We start from the raw sequence: 20,432 nt of genomic DNA on the forward strand, positions 1-20,432 counted from the left end.
CATGTCTGGTTCTAACTGTTGCTTCTTGACCCACATACAGGTTCCTAAAGAGACAAGATGATCTGGTTCTCAGATCTCTTTAAGGACTTGTATATATTGTTGTGATCTACACAGTCAACGATTTTAGTGTAGTCAATGAAGCAGAAGTAGATGTTTTTCTGGAACTCCCTTGCTTTCTCCATAATCCAGAAAATGTTGGCAATTGGGACTTTAGTTCCTTGCCCCTTTAAAAACCAGCCTACTTGACTGGAAGTTCTCAATTCACATCTTCTTGAAGCCTTTCTTGCAGAATCTGAAGCATAACTTTTGCTGACATGTGAAATGAACACAATTACTGGTGAATTTGAACATTCCTTGCCTGACTTTCTTTAGGATTCAGATATAAACTGATCTTTTCCAATCCAGTGGCCACTGCTGAATTTTTCAAATTGACTGCCTTATTAAGTGCAGCACTTTAATAGCATCAACTTTTAGGGTTTTAAAGAACTCAGCTGGAATTCCATCACCTCCGCTAGCCTTATTGTTAGCAATGTTTCCTAAAGCCCACTTGACTTCGTTATCCAGGATGTCTGGCTCTAGATCAGTAACCACACCATCCTGTTGATAAGATCTTTTTCATAGAGTTCTTCTGTGTATTCTTGCCATCTCTTGTTCTGTTAAATCCCTACCATTTTTGTCTTTTTTCATGTCCATTTTTGCAAGAAACTTTTCCTTGCTATCTCTCGTTTTCTTGAAGAGATCTCGTCATTCCCATTCTATTGTTTTCTTCTACTTCTTTGCTCATTTAAGAAAACTTTCTTGTCTCTCCTTGCTATTCTCTAGAATTCTGCATTCATTTGGGTATATCTTTCCCTTTTTCCCTTTCACTTTCCTTTTCCTTCTTTCCTCAGCTATACAACAACAACATCCTGTAAAGCCTCATCAGACTGCCATTTTGTTTTCTTGCTCTTCTTTTTCTTTGGAATGTTTTTTGTTGCTGCCTCCTGGACAATATTGCAAACCATAGTTTTTCAGGTACTCTACCAGACCTAATCCCTTAAATCTATTTATCACCTCCACTTTATATTCATAAGGGTTGTTATTTAGGTCATACCTATATGGTCAGATGGCTTTCTCTACTTTCTTCAATTTTAACCTGAATTTTGTAATACTTAGCTCATGAGCTGAGCCACAGTCAGCTCCAGGTCTTGTTTTAACTGACTCTATAGAGTTTCTCCACCTTTGTCTGAAAACTATATGATTGATCTAATTTCTGTATTGAAATGTGTAGAGTCACCTTTTGTGTGGTTGAAAAAGAGTGTTTGCTATGACCAGTGAGTTTTCTGGACAAAACTCTATTAGTCTCTGTCTTGCTTCATTTTGTATGCCAAGGCCAGATTTGTCCGATTATTTTTGATTTCCTACTTTAGCATTCCAGTTCTCCATGATTAATGTGAACAGACAGGTACAAATATTTCTTACTGTCTGATAGACTCAGTCTTCCTCTCAAATGATCAGGTTCCATGAATCCAATCAGAAGTGAGCAAGTCTGGGGCAACTCTCCACCAACAAACTTCCTATTGGGGGTTTAAAAATTCCTTTCCCTCTATAGTTAACTGGCCATAGAATTCTTTGAAGAGAAGCAGTCCTGTGCCCAATGCTAGCTTTCTATTAGGTACTGGTATCCAAGTAAAATGCACCATAAAATGTAAAAGAAAAAAATCAATATTAATATCATACTCTGTGGTTTCGGCTCAAGTCTGCCAGAAAAAAATTTTATTGAATTTAACATTAATCTGTAGCCAACCTCTGAGACCAAGGCATTCAAACTGATGTTATCCCTATTGCCCCCTGACATGTCTCTCTCCCAAGAAGATTTATAGAAATTTATATACATTTATAGGAATCTTATAAGGAAAAGATCTTAATATGTTAAAATGTGGTTTGGGGTTAACATCCCAGAATACTCACTGCTCAGTCTCTTCCTGTGATCCATATCTTAACCCTGAATTTCAAAGAGAAGATGTTGTCCCTGGATGGGTCATGGCACCAATTACCCCAGGTGAGTGGGACGGCAGTAATCCTATATAGACCAGAGTAAAGGTTGTTTATTACCCTTTTGTTGTTCAATAGTGACCAACTTCATGTCCCCATTTGGGGTTTTCTTGGCAAAGATACTGGAGTGCTTTGCCATTTCCTTCTTCACCTCATTTTACAGATGAGGAAACTGAGGTAAACAGGGTGAAGTGACTTGCCCAGGAAGATGAGTCTTTCTGACTCCAGTTCAGGTACTCTATCCACTGTACCATTTAGCTACCTGGTTATCACCCTTACTTCATTTCAAAGGAAGGCCTTCGATGGGTAGGAAAGGGAATGGAAGGAGAGAGAGAATTTGGAATTAAAAATAAAATTGATTTTTTTTAAAAAAAAAGAAAGCCCTAGCTATTTTCTTCCTACTTTCCCAAGGGAAAAGTCATGAAAGATTTTAGGCTGCAGAAAAAAGAAACACTTGTAAAGAAATGAAAGGAAGCAAGTGGGGTGGCTCAGTAGATAAAGCACTGGGCCTGAAGTCAGGAAGACCTGAGTTTAAATTCAGCCTCAGACACTTACTAGCTGTGTGATCCTGGACAAGTCACTTAACCTCTGTTTGCCTTAATCCTCTGGAGAAGGAAATGACAAACCATTTCAGTATCCTTGCCAAGAAAACCCCATGAATAGTATGGTCCAAGGGGTCATGAAGAGTTGGACAAAACTGAACAATAACAACAAAAGAAATGAAAAAAGAGGATTATTTTTTTAAAAATATGCATCAGCAACAGTTTAAGAAGAACACTGATAAGCCAAAGGAAAGCAACCAGCAACCAGCTGCACATCAATCAGTCACTGAACGAGTGCTTATTATTTAGTAGTAAATATGTAAATTGGCTAAATAGATAAATAAAGTGGCTATATAAATAAGACAAGAAAAGAAATTGAGACAATAAACATGAGCAAAGATGAAATAAAATGATCACTTTGGGCAAGTTATATTGGTTTGCTTAATATTGGAAATGAGATAAGATTGGCAGTTATCTCCCAAAGATGTTGTGAAGACCAAATGTAACAGTGTTTAGGCATTTTGCAAAGTTCAGAGTGCTCTAGAAATGCTAGACATTATATTATGAGGAGGAGGACCCTAAAGAGTTAAAACAGAGACTGGAAAGACGGCATACGTTTGAAGCAGATACTCCTCCTATTTCTGCTGTGGCTCCCTATCCTCTTACCTCACTGCTATCACCATCGCTGTGCCTGGAGATCTGCTGCTCAAGGGGGTAGCCCCCAACTTTGAGGTGGAAACCAGAGTTGATTATATCTGTTTTTACAAGATTTTTTATAAGACTCATGAGGCATTTTCTTTTCCACGCTTTTCCACCCTTGGATCTTTACCCCAATTGCCACAACAGAGCAGCACTGAGTTGCAAAGCTGACACCAGTATTTGCCAAGCAAAATATTAAGATGGTTGCCTTTTCTACTGACTCTATCCAGGCTCATCCTAGCCAGAGTAAGGATACCAATTCATTCAATGGAGTAAGCCCACAGAGAAGCCGCCTTTCTCCATTATCAATGATCACAAATGGGATCTTGCCAAGGTGAATATGGTATACCCAGATCAGCAGGATGGTGAGAGTGCCTGTGACAGCTCATGTGATGTTTATTTTGTACCTAGATAAGAAGCTGAAGCTAACTCTCCTTTACTCTAGTGGGGTCAAACTCAAATGGAAAGGGGGTCACTCATCTATACCTAGGGATCCCTGCAAGCCACAGAGTGAGCTAGATTTAAAATGTAATGTTGGCTATGTTTTATTATATTTTTATTGTTTTTGTTCATTCTTTCCCAATGATATTTTAGTCTGGTTCTAGAGCATTCAGGAGTGTCAGGAGTGACGTTTGACACCTCTGCTCTACCCAATAACTACAAACAGGAACTTTGGTGAGATCCCCAGAGTGGTTGATTTCCCTCACTTGGCAGTGTAAAAGGCTACTACTCCTGTGAACTGGAGAGTTGGTGGCAACGTCATGGTGCTTCCAACTATGCTTGATGAGGAGGCCAAAAGTATGTTTCCTAAAGGAGTCTTCACCCTTCAGGCAAGAAACTACTATGTTATACTACTCCCTAGCCTTAGGTCACCCCAGCAAGACAATGCTGGAAGCTGGCTCCCTCTTAGATCTTGAGCGGAAGGGGATATCATGCTTGTCGATCATGTCTTCCAACAGCAATTGATACAAATGTCCTGGTGACATTCAAGTCAGAAGTCTTTGGTACTCTACCAATGGCTTGTTAAATGAAAATGGTGCAAATGGCAACTGAGTCCTTTCATTTCTACCTTTACCAACATTCTATTTGTGTCATTTAACTTTATCTTGACCCCCGATGGCTATTTGGAACATGATTTCTTGGGTACTTAGATCTTTGCTAGATCTGTTGCCATCTCCATCATCAGCCAACTAGTATTGTTGGCATTTGAGAGAGACTGCCTAAGATCATTGTAGAAATATGACTTCTTTAACTCTTGTAGTCACACAGCCCACTGAGATTTTCCCAAGCCTCCCAAGGATTTCAGTAGAGATAAGAAACTAGATGGAGTCAAATAATTTATGATAGCCAACCAGTGGTTTGTAAATCTCAGATTCTTTCCTTAATGATTATTGATAAAGTAGACCTGATGTAATTTTTCTTCTTCAGTTATCTTTGAAATGTAAATCTTTGCTTTCTTATGTCAGTGATAGTAAATTTCTTTGTGAATTCCTTCCTCCTTCCAGCAGCCATAATCCAAAAATTGTATTCTTTTTCTTCATCTGTCTGATGTAATTAGAAACTATGTAAGCTTTAGGAAATCTCTGTTGCTGGTTCAGGTATTTTTTAATGCTAGACCGTTGTTGAAGTATATACAATAAGCCTTGGTTTTGCCTCCTAAATCTCTTCATGTACCTACATATGATTGGGAATAATATCCAATCAATGGAATTGGATACTTCCATAGCAATTTGGTGAATCTCAAAGGGAGGGACAGTGTGGGTTAAATGGATCAAGTTTGCAAATAGAAGCAAGAAATTCAGAAATATTCTCACTGAGTCAAGAATGCTTTGTGGCTAGCAGCCAACTTCATTTTGACTGAACATTTACACATCCTGCTACCTTGGCTACCTTCAAATATCCTGCATGCTTTCAACCCACTGCCTTCCTAAGTAGATTCAATAAAACACATAAATGCCTTAAGAACTAGGTTCTTAGACATACTTATGCCATGGTATGCCCTGCTGGTTCAGGGGCAGCTGGGTGGCACAGTGGATAGAATGCAGGCCTAAAGTCAGGAAGACCAGAGTTCAAATCCAGCCTCAGACACGTACTAGCTGCGTTTCCTGGGCAAGTTACTTCACCCTGTTTGCCTCAGTCTCTTCTATAAAACGAACCGCAGAAGGAAATTGCAAAGCACTCCAGCATCTTTGTCAAGAAAACCCCAAATGGAGTCCTGAAGAGTCAGACGTGACTGAAACAACTGAGCAACAACCACAACAGTTGCTTCTTGCTGTCCATCTCAAGATCTAAATGCAGAAGTCTCCTGTAAGTATAATTCCCTGATAAAGCTTGAACTGCTACCCTAAGGTTTGGGTTCCTCTCTTCTTCACAAGTTTCACAAGCAGATACAATAGGGCATTTCATTGTCCCTGTGTGCAACAGTGATGGATTAGAAAACTCCATCTCAGAAGCCCTCCAGTGTATATATGCTAGGCAAAGATTACCTAGGGAAACTTCTGAGGAAAGCAAACCTGGTAAACCATAAGGATTGCTGTCACATCTAGTAAATCACAGAGAGGAAGTGGGTCTACATGTTCCGTGTACTTCTGTGCACTGTTCAGTATTGTCTGTGTTTTATGCACCTGAATAATCAATTCAACATAAATGTTGAATTCTGGAGTACTCAGTCTGGCAACCAACCACATGTCCTAATGAGTGTGGCACTGTGATTCAGGAGACTAAAGCAATACTTTGACTGAGAAACTCTAGGGTCTTAATAGGAAGGAATAGGGATTTTTCCTTTTACCTCACTTTCCCACAGGCAAATAAGCAAGAGACTTACCTATTTGACATTTATCACTGTATTATCTGGCTACTATCTCTGTGGCTCTGGTATGGTTCTGTTTAAAATTTACTTAGTACTTGTGTGGCCCTAGTCTGATTCTGATTAATGTGGTCCTGGTCTGGCTTAAAAACTGCTATGAAATTCTGATTTGAGAGGTCTGTGGCTAATTACATGGACTCCTTTTTTCACTCTGGTCTAGTCTCATCACAAGAATACATACCTGGCACAAGCTTCAATCCTGTATTGGGGGGAAGTCAGACATCATTTTTCTTCAGAGATCTCTCAGGTTCCTGTCTGACTGCTTGTACTTTTCAATTCAATTGAGTTCAAAAAAACATTTATTAAGCACCTACTATGTTCCAGACAATTTGCTAAGCACTAAGGTTACAAAAAGAGGCAAAAGACAGTCATTGTGACCACCGACAATTTTTTTCTCTGGTCTGGTTTAGGGACTGATATAAACATTTTCTGGTCAACAATCTAGTCTGGCTGATAAATTAGGTTCAGAAATCATTTTTTGGATCCCTCAGGTTCTGGCCTGATAATTCCTGGGTAAATTTACTCCCAATTAAAGGATCTGGTCAGTCTACAGACAGTCTTTGAATTGTTTCCTAGCTATCTGCTAATTTGGCGTGTAGTAATTGACTAGAGGTTCAGAAGTTAAAGCACTTTGTGGTCAGTCTACTCCTAGTATTAGAACTACTCTTTGGTTAAATTAAAAGAAATAAATATCTTCCTCAAACTGTGGAAAAGACCAAAACAAAACTTTGTTGATACAAGGAAAGATCTCTCAAAATCAAAATCTTGCATTCATTGTTGAAGTTTCATATTTAAATTAGCTGGGGTTATGGTTACTGTGAATCTAATACCAACCTTACTTTCCCTTTGGTTACATTTTTTTAAAGTAAGGTTTCAAGACCCTGCAGGAAATCCTGGGGAATTTTTGGAGAAGGGTAGAAATGAGGTAAGAGGAAGGGTTCCCCTCTGCAGAAATTATCTGAAAGAAAACTAGTTCACCATGGTTTGATTATTTATGAAAAAGTGGTCTGAGAGGTCTCAAATGCACCAGAGGGTTTGTGGGGGTAAAGGGGAGCCTCTGTTATACGAATTCCCCTCTGCCACACTCTTTATTCCCTAGAATATTCTCCAAGGGGACTCTCCTGAGAAAAGGAGGGAAAAATATTTTTATCTGTGTCTAGTGAATGTTAAATTTGATTCTTGTAGGTGTATGGGGCGGGGGGGGGTGGGGCTTTACTATAATGGAAGAAGGTGATTTCACCAATTTGAAACTGAACTGAAGCCAGTCCAAAAGTTTTGCCTCTAGTAATTCCAAAAGTCAAAGGAAAAAGTAGCTTTGCAGTTTGAAGTTACAAAGCCTTATCTGGTGTTTGAGAATGACCTACCACAGGTCTTAACAAATCTCTAACATAGGAATTGGTTTTAAGTCAAAGACAAATTTAGAAAAATGGGAAATATTTCGAAAAGTGGACAGTTGTGGTCTTTTGTGAATAATTTGGTGGAATTTAATTGCCTAGGTAAATTTAAAGCCAGGTCACTTTGAAATTAAAATAGATCATTCATTTGAAAACTCTTACATAAGAAACCAAATTGGAAGCACTTTACTTTGGAAAATGAAAAATTGTGAGAGCTAGAGAGAAGAGAGATCTGGTGTCTTCTGGCTTCCAGAGAGATGATATGCATGATTCCAACCTCTCTTCTGGTCTATAAAGGAACAAAGACTCTAGGAAGAAGCTGATATAGAGAGAAGTTAGCAGTCTCTATTGTGTCCCTGTCCCTAGTTGGCTATATGAGAGATTTCAGGGAAGTTTCCCCTTGGGTGAGATCTGGGACTTATTTCCTCAGCTGAGCTATCTCAGTCCTACAAGAAGAGTTCATTCCCTCTGTGTATTGTCTGCTATATAGTCTCATATATACTTTCTCTGATTTCTGTTTTTCTAACTTGGCTAAATGAGTTTATTTGTTGTTTGCTATGCATGTTCATTACAGACCTGCATCTAAGTGAGAAGGGGGCCAAGTCTTGGATATATAATTTGGGGCTCTCTTTTCTCATCAAGGGATAGCAATCAGGAGTATAGCTTGAACCTAAAATATTTCCCTTAAACTAACTATGTGGGCACACACGGAGCAGTTTCTAGAAAAGATAGGAGCTAAAGTAATTGAGGTATATATTGTCGTGCTTTGTCAATTGAAAAGCATAGAGGTCTCCTAATATTAGGAGTAGACCCAGACCTTAAGAATAAGAACATTTTAAGGATGTTGTGTGTGTTCATCCTTCTTTGCCAAAGAAGACTATGCCATCACAGAAATGATGACATGACTTGCACTTGACTTTGTTTTGAGTGAGGGAAGGCTGTGCAGGTCACCAGCCTCACTTCTCCTCCAGAACCATCTGAATCCCATGACCAGATAGTCATCAGGATGACTGGAGATGACCCAGGATGAGGCAATTGGGGTTAAGTGACTTGCCCAAGGTCACACAGCTAGTGATTGTCAAGTATCTGAGGTGAGATTTGAACTCAGGTCCTCCTGACTCCTGCTCTATCCACTGCACCACCTAGCTGCCCCTAAGGATATTGAGCAGAAAAGTGAAAGAACTGGAAGAGCATACAGTTAAGGAGACCAATACTATGGCACGTGAGACAACTCAGAAAATTTTTTCTACACCTGCCTGAAATTTTTAAAATAATATCTTCCCCCAATTATATATAAAAACAATTTTTAACATTTGTGTTTTTTTTTAAAGTTTTGAGCTCCAAATTCTATCTCTCCCTTCTTCCCCTCCCTTTTCCCTGAGATGGTAAGCAATCTGATATAGGTTATCCACGTGCAATCACATAAAACATTTCCATATTAGTCATTTTGTACAAGAAGACTCAAACAAAAAAAAAAAAAAAAGAAGAGAAGAGAATGAAGGAAGGAAGGAAGGAAGGAAAAGAAAAAGAAAGAAAAAAGGAAAGTATGTTTTGGTCTGTATTCGTACAATATCAGTTCTTTCTCTGGAGGAGGATAGCATGCTTCATCATGAGTCTTGGGTTTGTCTTGGATCATTGTATCGCTGAGAAGAGCTAACTCATTCATAGTTGGTCATGGCACAATGTGGCTGTTACTGTGTACAATGTTCTCGTGGTTCTGCTCACTTCACTCAGCATCAATTCATGTAAGTCTTCCTAGGATTTTCTGAAATCAACCTGCTCATCATTTTATATGGCACAATAGTATTTCATTACATACATATACCACAATTTGTTCAGCCATTCCCCAATTGATAGACATTCCCTCAATTTCCAATTCTTTGCCAAAGAGCTGCTATAAACATTTTTGCACAAATAGGTCCTTCCCCCTCCTTTTTAAAATCTCTTTGGGATATATACCTAGGAGTGATATTGTTGGATCAAAGGGTATGGACAGTTTTATAGCCCTTTGGGTATATAGTTCCAAATTGCTCTCCAGAATGACTGGATCAGTTCACAACTCCAGCAACAGTGCATTAGTATCTCAGTTTTCCTGCATTTCCTTCAATATTTGTCATTTTCATTTTCTGTCATATTAGTCACTCTGATAGGTATGAAATGGTACCTCAGAGTGGTTTTAATTTGCATTTCTCTAATCAATGGCAATTTAGAGCATTTGTTCATATGACTAAAGATAACTTTGATTTCTTCATCTCAAACTTTCTGTTCATATCCTTCGACCATTTATCAATTGGGGAAATGACATATTCTTATAAATTTGCCACATTTCTCTATATATTTGAGAAGTGAGGCCTTTATCAGAAACACTGACTGTAAAAATCGTTTCCTAGCCCTCTGCTTTCCTTGGTCTTGTTTGTATAAAAACTTTTTAACTTAATGTAATCAAAATTATCCATTTTGTATTTCAAAATATTCTCTATCTCTTGTTTAGTCCTAAATTCTTTCCTTTTCAATAGACCTGACAGGTAAACTATCCCATGCTCTCCTAATTTGCTCATGGTATCACCCTTTATGTCTAAATCATGTACCCATTTTGACCTTATCTTGATATATGGTGTGAAGTATTGGTCTATGCCTAGTTTCTGCCATACCAATTTTCGCAGCAGTTTTTTTGCCAAAAAGTGAGTGCTTATCCCAAAAGCTAGAGTCTTAGGGTTTATCGAACAGTAGATTATTATAGTCATTTACCACTGTGTCTATTTTATTCCAGTGATCTACCACTGTATTTCTTGGCCAATACCAAATATTTCTAATGTAGTTTTAGATCTGGTATGGCCAGGCCACTTTCCTTTGCATTTTTTTTCATTAACTCCCTTGATATTCTTGACCTTTTGTTTTTCCAGATGAATTTTGCTATTATGTTTTGTTAGGTTGATATGGCACTGAATAAGTAAATTAATTTAGGTAGAATTGTCATTTTTGTTATATTAGCTTGGCCTACCTATGAGCAATTGATATTTTTCCAGTTATTTAGATCTGCCTTTATTTGTGTGAAAAGTGTTTTGTAATTGTGTTCATATAGTTCCTGGGTTTGTCTTGGCAGGTAGACTCTCAGATATTTTATACAGTTACTTTAAATGCAATTTTTCATTCTGTCTTTTGGTGCTGGAGATGGAAATGCTGAGTTAGGTGACTTTATTTTCTATCCTCCAACTTTGCTAAAGTTGTTAATTATTTCAACTAGTTTTTTAGTTGATTTTCTAAGATTCTTGAAGTATACTATGATGTCATCTACAAAGAGGGATAGCCTGTCATAGATTTCAAAAGTATTTTACCCAAATATCTATTAGAAAAAGATTGGAAAAGGACTGTAACTTGAGATCCTAGATAGGACAGCATTGCAGTCCACAGTCTCAATTTTTGGGATGGGGAGGGGCACGAGGCAATTGGGGCTAAGTGACTTGCCCAGGTTCACACAGATAGTGTCAACTATCTGAGGCTGGATTTGAACTCAGATCCTCCTGACTCCAGGGCCAGTGCTCCATTTACTGTGCCACCTAGCCGCCCCAACAGTCTCAATTTTCACCATTACCTCTGCACAAGGTCCTATGAGTCCTGGTGGAACAAACCAATAAGCAATTGATGATAAGGTTAATGTGACTTTCCTTGGGGTCCAGGGTGACCTCTTTCCCTGGCCCTACACTGGTTTCCTGAAGCTGGATCAGAAGATTTTAGTTTCTTCATCACCAAGGCTGCATTCTCTTTGTGAGTATATCCAACATGGGGCAGCTATGTGGTGCAGGGAATAGAGCACCAGTGCAGAAGTCAGGAGGACCTGAGTTCAAATCTCACCTCAGACACTTGACACTCACTAGCTGTGTGATTTTGGGCAAGTCACTTAACCCCAATTGCCTCATCCTGGGTCATCTCAAGTCATCCTGATGAGTTTCTGGTCACTGGATTCAGATGGCTCTGGAGAAGAAGTGAGGCTGGTGACCTGCACAGCCCTCCCTCACTCAAAACAAAGTCAAGTGCAAGTCATGTCATCATTTCTCTGATGGCGTGGTCTTCTTTGGCAAAGAAGGACCAACACACACACACACACACATCCAGCATGAGTATGGCCCTCTACTCCACATTATAACCAAAGGTGGATCTGTTAGTCTGATGGTAACCAGATGGAGGTGGTCTTACATCAGGCTTTCCTGCCCTTTGCTCCCTTGGTCCTCTGCCTCCTCTCCAAGGAGAACAGGATCGTGCCCTGCTCCAACCCTTACCTGATTGGCTCAGGTTCTCTGACAGCAGTTCAGCACCAGGGGTGATCTTGTCCCGCCTTGCCCCTAGGGCCCACACCTGAGAAGTCTGGAGCCTGCCAGGCTGAGCCCCGTGCATTATATCAGGAGCACCACCTCCCCTTAGCCATTGTTGGCAGTGGTTCCTGTGCCTGCATAGATCTGATGACGTCAGCGCACCAGGGTCATGCACCAAGTCCCAGAACAGTCTCTGCACTGTGATCTTTCCTGCATTCTCAGAGGCCACAGCCTCTGTTTATATCAGTCTCTGCATTTGTTGCTCCACCCCGAGGAAGACATTAACTGGCTTTTTTCTCCTTTGTGCTGCATGCACAGTATTAGAGACAAAATGAGCACAGGGGTCTTTGGATCCACTCATCCTCAGACTCCACAGCTAAAGTCTGTATACATTCCTGCCAGGTAACATCTGTCCTTGCCTCTGTGAGGGTATCCTGCCGACCCCCTTAGACCATCTGTCAGCCTCATCACCTTGTCTGGCTCAGGGGCCTTCCAATGTCCCAGGCACACTCTTGCCCATCCAGCCAAGTCTCCCAAGATAGTTCTTCTGGGTGACATGGTTCATGTCCAGGGAAAATGCCAATTTTACAACTATGGTATCTGCATAGCACGGGGGGGTAAATCTTTACCCATAGATGGAGTGGAATTCCTGGATTTCATTGCGACATTTGGTATCTCTGTAGGAATGCCTCCTCTGATTAGAAAGGCTCCTTGCCTCTTTAAGCAGTTCCTCATCCTCAGATGATGGACAAATCTGAAGTTCCCAGGAATAACTTCCTACTGTCAATTTCTCAGACGGCTCTCTGTGGTCAAAATTTTCAGGCAGGCACATAGATTTGCAAACAAATTCTACCAAACATTAAAAGAGCAATTAATCCCAATACTATATAAACTATTTGGGAAAATAGGTGAAGAAAGAGTTCTACCAAATTCCTTTTACTATACAAATATGGTGTTGATACCTAAACCAGGAAGAGCCAAAACAGAGAAAGAAAATTGTCGACCAATTTCCCTAATGAAATATTGATGAAAAATGTTTCAATAAAATACTGGCAAGGAGATTGAAGCAATATATCACAATGGTCATATACTGTAAGCAGGTAGGATTTATAATAGTAAAGCAGGGCTAGTTCAGTATGAGGGAAACCATCAGTATAATTGACTATATCAATAACAAAAGCAACAGAAATCATAGGATTATCTCAATAGATGCAGAAAAAAGCCTTAGACAAAACATAACACCTATTCCTATTAAAAAAAAAACAGCTGGAGAGCACAGGAATAAATGAAGCTTACCTTAAAATGATAAACAATATTTACCTAAAACCATCAGCAAGCATTATCTGTAATAGGGATAAGCTAGAAGCCTTCTCAATAAAATAAGGGGTGAGGCAAGGATGCCCATTATCACCACTATTATTCAATATTGTACTGGAAATGCTAGCTCATAGCAATAAGAGAAGAAAAAGAAATTGAAGGAATTAGAATAGGCAATGAGGAAACAACACTGTCACTCTGTAGATGATATGATGGTATACCTAGAGAATCCTAGAGAATCAGCTAAAAAGCTAGTTGAAATAATTAACAACTTTAGCAAAGTTGCGAGATAGAAAATAAACCCACATAAACCATCAACCTTTCTATATATTACCAACAAAGTCTAGTAACAAGAGACAGAAAGAAAATTCCATTTAAAATAACTGTAGACAATATAAAATATTTGGGAATCCACCTGTCAGGATAAACCCAGGAACTATATGAAACACAGTTACTAAACACTTTTCATACAAATAAAGTCGTATCTAAACAATTGGAAAAATATCAATTGCTCCGGGTAGGCTGAGGCAATATAATAAAAATGACAATCCTGCCAAAATTAATCTATTCAGTGCCATACTAATCAAACTACCAAAAAGTTATTTCATAGAGCTAGAAAAAATAATAACAAAATTCATTTGGAAGAATAAAAGGTCAAGAATATTAAGAAGAGGGGCAGCTAGGTGGCACAATGGATAAAGTACCAACCCTGGAGTCAGGGGACCTGAGTTCAAATTCAGCCTCAGACACTTGACACTTACTATCTATGTGACCCTGGGCAAGTCACTTAATCCCAACTGACACACATACACACACAGAATATCAAGAGAATTAATTTTTAAAATGTGAAAGAAGGTTCCTTACCCCTGATAGTCTTACCAGATCTCAAGCTGTATTATAAAGCAGTAATTATCAAAACAATCTTGTGCTGGCTAAGAAAGAGTCATGGATCAGTGGAATAAATTAGGTGCACAATACATTAGCGAAAATGGCCACAGTAATCTAGTAAATGATAAACTCAAAGATCCATGCTTTTGGAACAAAAACTCACTATTTGACCAAAATTGCTGGGAAAACTGGAATGGCAGAAACTAGGCATAGACCAATAAACACCTCATACTATATACCAAAATAAGCTCAAAATGGGTACATGATTTACACATAAAGGGGGATACCATGAGCAAATTACAAGAGCATGGAATAGTTTACCTGTCAGATCTATTGAAAAGGAAAGAATTTAGGACCAAACAAGAGATAGAGGACATTAGGAGATACAAAATGATAATTTTGATTATATTGTTAAAAACTCTTTGCACGAACAAAACCAATGCAACCAAGATGAGAAGGAAAGCAGAAAGCTAGGAAACAATTTTTACATCCAGTGTGTCTTTTTTATTATTATTTTATTTTAGACTCAAAGGTCAGAACACAAATACAGAATAAAGAAATAAATATTGGAACTTAAGTACAAAGTAAGAAAGAAAGAAAAGCATGTCATGTGCATAGCAAAACATAAGAGAGGATTCAAAATATGTAATGATAAATTTTCATTTCAAGAAAGTCTGTATGATAAAGAATACACTGTTATGTTGAGAACTGTCGATCTTTGCTTCCGTGTAAGTTTTCTTTTGTTCTTTACTGTGCACTTTTACTTTGTTCTTTTTTTCCCTCCCACCACCCCCAGAAGGCTACAATTAAGTTTGGATATAATTCTCTATAGTTATAGATATATACATATACATATACATATATACATACATATACAGATATATACTTTCCCAAAAAAATTCTATTCCTAATCTTTGTTTTTCCCCCAGAAGGCTAGAATTGTTTGGATATGTTTCTCTATAGATATGTACATAAACATTTACGTATATAGATATATACATTCCCAAATTCTACTCCTGATCTTTCTGTTTGTGCATATCTCATTTTCCTATCCCTCCTGCTTTCTCTGCTTTACTTCTACCTGCTACTTTGTCCTCTTATTACTTGCCTACCCCTCTCCAAGGATCCCTCCCCTATCTTCCCATTCCCATAAATCTAAACACCCTTCTATACCCTTTTTTACCTATTCCCTCACCCTCCCCTGTAAAGATCCCTCCCTTGTCCTCTTCCCCCCACCCCATCATTTTATTTTTTTATTTAGAAGACTATCATACTCTTCTAAATATATATGTGTTGTTCCCTCTTAAACCCATTCCCAATGAAAGTAGGTTACCAGAACTTGCAGCCCTCTTCCGCCATCTAATTCCTCTGTATTGGTTCTTCCTCTTGCACCTCATTTGTATAAAATCATTACTCTTTTTAGCTGTTCCTAAATGGTTTTACTTTTTAACTTCATATCATACTCAGGTTTTCCCCAATCTTTCTTATGAGCTACCCAAGTATTAATAAGAATCTTAGACATACTTTTACATTTTGCATATATAAAAAGTAAACAGTTTGTCCTTATGTACCTTATATTTCTCTTGGCTCTTACATGTCAAATCTATTAAGTTCAGGTTGTTTTGGTTTTTTTTTTTAACAAAGTCTTGAAACTCTGAAAGTTGATCAGATGTCCACTTTTTTCATTCAGGATTATGCTTAACTTTGCTAGGTATGATATTTTCAGCCAGAGCCCCAGTTCTTTTGCTCTTCAGTATATAGTATTCCAAGACCTGAACTCCTTTAATGTCTCCACTGCTACATCTTGTGTGATTCTAATTGTGGCATCATCATATTTAAATTGTTTTATTTTTTAGCTTTTAATATTTTATCCTTGAGCTCTGCATTTTGGAATTTGACTATGATATTCCTATGACCTTTCCTCATAGGATCTCTTTTAAGTGATGATCAATGGATTTTTTTCTATTTCTACTTTCCCCCCTTGTAATGCTACAGAACAATTTAATTATTTCTCGGATTATTGTATCAAGATTCTTTTTTTGATCATAATTTTCAGTTAGTCCAATTATTTTTATGTTTTCTCTTCTTGATCTATTCTCCAAATCTGTTGTTTTTTTTATAAGATGTTTCACTTTCTCTTCTATTTTTTTCATTCATGTTTTGTTTAATTATTTCTTGAACTCTTATAATTTCACTGGCTTCACCTTGCCCAATTCTAATTTTCAAGGTGTGATTTTCTTCCTTAAGATTCTGTATTTCCTTTCCTAATTGGTTGACTTTCCTTTCATAATCTTGTTTTTCTTGAATATTCTTATATATATTTTTTAGTTTTTCCTCCATCTCTATTATTTGATTTTTAAAGTCTTTTAAAAGATCTTCTATGAATTATTTTTGGGCAGGTGACCCATTTGACATTACTTTTTGGGGGGTTTCTTTACTTCAATATCCTCCTCTGAAGATGAGCCCCGGTCTTCTCTATTCCCCTAATAGATATTTCTCCTTTGCCTGTGCATTTTTAGTGCTAATAGTTAAATTTTTGTAATCACCTCTAACCCTGGGATATGGGGGATGGTGCCTCTTGCCCCCAGTCTTCAGTTCTCCCCTCTAGCCTAGAACCAAAGTCAAATCTCCAACCTCCAGTAAGTGCCCACAGCCAGGGGCTTTCTGCCCCACTGCTTCTGAACTCACCAGTGGTGTGCTGGTTCCTTATCATCCCAGCAGATCTTTGTAGCACAGCTGGGTCTGGCTTTCCTTGTCAGTAGAGGTTGCTTCCATCTTCTGGGCTCAGAGACCCAACTCCCCTCGCTATCCTGGAGGTTGGGGGTACAAGTTCCTTTGGCTGAGGCGAGGCAACCTCTCAAACCAACTAACCCCAGGGCTTGCCACTTGTTAAAGCTGACCCTAGCCTGGAGGTGTTTACTCTTTACGGGGACCAAACCTAGTCCTGGGATTTTTCTTCTGGTCTTCTCAAATTGTCCCAGGAAGACCTCTGCTGTGTTCCTATTCTTATTTATTTTTACCTGCACTTTGTTCACCCTAAGGTGCTATTTTATCAGGGGAGGGAGTCCCAGAATTTTCAGACCTACTCTGCCATCTTCCCAGAATCCTCTCCCCAGTGTTTCCAATAAAGGCCTCAAATATATAGAGAAATGTATCAAATTTATAAGAATACAAGTCATTCTCCCAATTGATAAATGGTCAAAGGATATAAACAGGAAGTTTTCAGATGAAGAAATGAAAGCTATCTTTAGTCATATGAACAAATGCTCTAAATCGCTATTGATTAGAGAAATGCAAATTAAAATCACTCTGAGGTACCATTTCATACCTATCACACTGGCTAATATGACAGAAAAGGAAAATGATAAATGTTGAAAGGAATGCAGGAAAACTGGGACACTAATGCACTGTTGGTGGAGTTGTGAACTGATCCAACCATTCTGGATAGCAATTTGGAAGTATATACCCAAAGGGCTATAAACCTATGCATACCCTTTGATCCAGCAATACCACTCCTAGGTTTATATTCCAAAGAGATTTTTTTAAAAAAAGGAAAAAGGACCTATTTGTGCAAAAATATTTATAGCAGCTCTTTGGCAAAGAACTGGAAATTGAGAGAGTGCCCAAGTTCTATGACAGGAGAATGGCTGAACAAGTTGTGGTATATGTATGTAGTAGAATACTATCATGCTATATAAAATGATGAGTAGATTGATTTCAGAAACCCCTAGGAAGACTTGAATGAAATGATGCTGAGGGAAATGATCAGAACCAGGAAAACATTGTACATAGTACAGACTTCTCCCCAAACCATTCTGTACCCCCAAGACCTGAGAAAGGCCTAAAACCTCAACTGGTCAATCAGGAGAGCCATTGTGGCCCACTCTGAGCTTAATCTACCATAATGCTTTGCAACACTCTGTTATAATATACATCCCTCACTCTCTGAGTGAACTCAAAATGTCCCTTCCTGTGGCATCACTACAAGGCCAGGTGAAGCTGACCAGAGCATTTGTCTGTTAACGACTACCAATGACAAGAAAGGTGCCTTGACCAGATACTACCTTGAATAGCGGGACTTTTCTTACCTTAATATTTTATGGACATAAACTACGTTATATCATGTTAATGGTCAAGAAAACACAGATATCCTGGGTTGTAATTTCAATAAACACTTTCTCAACTCTCTTATATTGTTGTATTTACCACCTATTCAATTAAGAAAATGCCTTTCTCATACTATGATTAAACATATATGGAGATGATAAATTTGAGTGACATAGACATCTTGAGTTGGGAGTGTTCTAAAGTGTGTTTAAGCCTTCTCATTCTTTTTATCAGACAGTCAGAATATTTCTTCTGGCTCCATGATCATGTATCTGCTAGCCTTACGGGAATAAAACAATATGAATTTATATGTCACCAAGTCTGTTTGCCTCTTTTAGCCAAACTTTCAGGCGGCCAACAATAACACTGTGCAATGATTAACTATGAATGAGTTAGCTCTTCTCAGCAATACAATGATGCAAAACAATCACAAAGGACTTGTCATGGAAAATGCTATCCATATCCAGAGAAAGAACTATGGAATCTGAATGCAGATTGAAGCAGACTATTTTCACCTTTTTTTTATTTTGTTTTTGTTTTTCATGGCTTTTACCTTTTGTTCTGATTCTTCTTTCACAACATGACTAATGTAGAAATATGTTTAACATAATTACACATATATAATCTATATACGATTACTTGTCATCTTGGGGAGAGGGGAGGGAGAAAACTTTGTAACTCAAAATCTTATAAAAAATGAATGTTGAAAACTATCTTTATATGTAAGTAAAAAAAATAAAACATAATTTACCAAAAATGGGAAAAAAATTTTAAAATTCTATGACAGGGCTAGGACTGGGTGATCACTTGAGTGATCAAGACTACCCATGCCTGGGACAAATCCAGGTGAGCTTGAAATTTCCCAAAGGAAGTTGTCAGTGTCAACAGAATAGTGGAAACTGTGGCCCTGGTCTGTTCAGACTCTCCAACACTCACTGGAATGTTGGCACTGACTGGAATTGATTCTAGTCTTCCATATTTGAAAAGGATACTGCAAGAAACAAGGAGACAGAGTTCTATTGAGAAACCTTGGCATTCAAGGGATTCACAAGTCAGGTGGGAGGGGGGCCTATCATAACTATTCAGGACCACCCATTGCTCACAGAAGTTAGTTCAACTAATGAGCAGGTGAAGAGAACTGAATTGACATTCAACTTGACAAAGGATGAGAAAGAGACTGTCCTCCAGCTGTACAAAGACTTTCTGACGCAGATGAGCCCTAAAAGCGAAGCATCCAGTGAAGGAGACTGTGAATATATTTATTCCATAACAGGAGAATTGAACCTTTTCAACTCCTTTCCTTACCATAACGATTTCATAAGAGGTAAACCTGAAGATAGAACTAGGTGATAATGCTAGAGATTGCCCATGTCAAACAAGATTTCCTTGTAATTGCATATTCACTGTTATGCACATGAATTACTATGTATTTGAGTATGCTTGTTTCCTCCCTGGCTGTTATGTTCATTTGACTATGTTTTTTATGTTATGTTCATGTCTTAGCAATGTCTATTGTTTCGGGTATAAGTTACTTCTTTTAGTGACCTTTTCTATATAAGCCTATTGATAGTGTAATTATTGCAGCTAGCTAGCTTTACTTTTGTTAGTCACACTCTCAGTTTTGATTTATTATTGTGTACTATGGATATGCATGTGACTCTCAAAACGTATGTTATATCTTGTATGTAGTTTAGGCATGTTGTCACTGTCATATCCTCCCAGATGACATTCCTCATAGTGCTGCATCTACCCTATGTACTGTTAACGTGCATTTGCTTTATTTAAAATCCAATGATACCAAAGATTGGTTATCTGGGACGCCAGGAAAAAAAACCTTCATTGTTTCAAACCATTCTTATTTGTGTTTACGTTGTACTGTTACAGGTTTGGGACCTGTTGGGCTGATCTTTGCAAAAGACTACCAAGAGTTTTAGCCCAGGACAGGAATGTTACCTGAGCTCCAAAGTCTATTGGTATGGGATTCTCTCCTCATTGGTGATTTGTTACTCAATGCCCCTTGACTGTGTGAGAGAAGAGTAGAGCTGGTGAGAGCTAGAGGGAAGAAAGATGTAGGGTGTTCTGGCCTGGTCTCTTGAAGAGATGTGATTCCAACTTCTCTTCAGGTTCCTAAAGGGAGACTGAGAAGAAGCTGATGTGAAGGTACTGGCAATCTCTACCAAGTCCCTATGTCTAGATTACTACACTGGAAGCCCCTTGGGTGAGATTTGGGACTCTCTCCGTTGAGCTGAGTTATCTCACACCCAAAGGTAGAGAT

The 20,432-nt window shown here is 38.4% G+C and overlaps 1 pseudogene; it reads left to right on the plus strand.

The window, feature by feature from the left end:
• The first annotated feature begins 2,015 nt into the window (after positions 1-2,015).
• LOC140516249 (peroxiredoxin-6 pseudogene) lies at positions 2,016-4,232 on the plus strand (annotated as a pseudogene).
• The last annotated feature ends 16,200 nt before the right edge of the window (positions 4,233-20,432 follow it).

This window comes from Notamacropus eugenii, chromosome X (assembly GCF_028372415.1).
Source record: "Notamacropus eugenii isolate mMacEug1 chromosome X, mMacEug1.pri_v2, whole genome shotgun sequence".
NCBI lineage: Eukaryota > Metazoa > Chordata > Mammalia > Diprotodontia > Macropodidae > Notamacropus > Notamacropus eugenii.